The 981-nt window shown below is 28.1% G+C and overlaps 1 non-coding gene across 1 annotated transcript; it reads left to right on the top strand.

The window, feature by feature from the left end:
• The first annotated feature begins 74 nt into the window (after nt 1–74).
• Nucleotides 75–147, top strand: Trnar-acg. Its single transcript has one exon. It is a non-coding gene; the product is annotated as a tRNA-Arg (tRNA).
• Nucleotides 148–981: the final 834 nt, after the last annotated feature.

The following is a 981-nucleotide window of genomic DNA, read 5'->3' on the forward strand; positions in this document are numbered from 1 at the left end:
AGTAAGTTTAAAAATATATTAAATATAGAATATAATGATGTAAAATGTAACTTTTAAGATGACGTATTCAGAAGGGTCCTGTGGCGCAACGGATAACGCGTCTGACTACGGATCAGAAGATTCCAGGTTCGAATCCTGGCAGGATCGATGTTTTTTTAAATAGATTTTTTATATAATCTACACTTTGTTTTTGTATTTAAAAAAATGTTAACTTTAAAGTTTGTAGATTAATAAAATTAATCGATTAAAATTTTGAATGTGTGTTGAAAAAGCGTGTACTTATAAGTACAATTTCTTTAGGCGATAATTACACATGGAATACGTTTGAAATATAATCCCGATCAGTTTTGAATGGAATCTTATTATTAGAGATTATTTAAAATTAAATGGTTCTAAATATAGATGCGATTCAAAAAGAGAAAGGAATCTGTATATTTGATGCTAATCTTATATTTGTTGTATAATTTTTCAAGCGTCTTGATTATACGACTACAATATAGAGAGATTTTCAGATTTCTTTATTTTGCAGCCACTATGAACTTGAAAAATTTGTTGTATGATAAATGTATTTTATCAGTTATTGTTACCAGCTTTAAAATGGGAACTAAATTAATTAAAGTCATGATATAAAAAAACTTAAGACGTGAAACTTAAGCAGTAAGCGAATCGACCTAAGTGTAGGAACCAATCATATTAAAGAATCACTAACGACAGTAATAACCATTCATCTGTTCTCTGCTGAATACAACCATCCTCATAACATCGTTGTGTTTCAAAACACTGAAAGAAAATCTTCAATATAAGATTTGTTCGCTGAAAAAAAAATCTTCAATATTAGATTTGTTCGCGTTGCTTGAAATTTCTAAAAATGTTTGCGCTTAAAATGAGATAAATATATTACCCGTTTAAAAGAGAAAGATATTTAGTGTAAAAAGTGCAAATAACGCGATAGATCTATTATAGCGTGCAGCATATATATAT

This window comes from Atta colombica, unplaced genomic scaffold (genome assembly GCF_001594045.1).
Source record: "Atta colombica isolate Treedump-2 unplaced genomic scaffold, Acol1.0 scaffold82, whole genome shotgun sequence".
Classification (NCBI taxonomy): domain Eukaryota; kingdom Metazoa; phylum Arthropoda; class Insecta; order Hymenoptera; family Formicidae; genus Atta; species Atta colombica.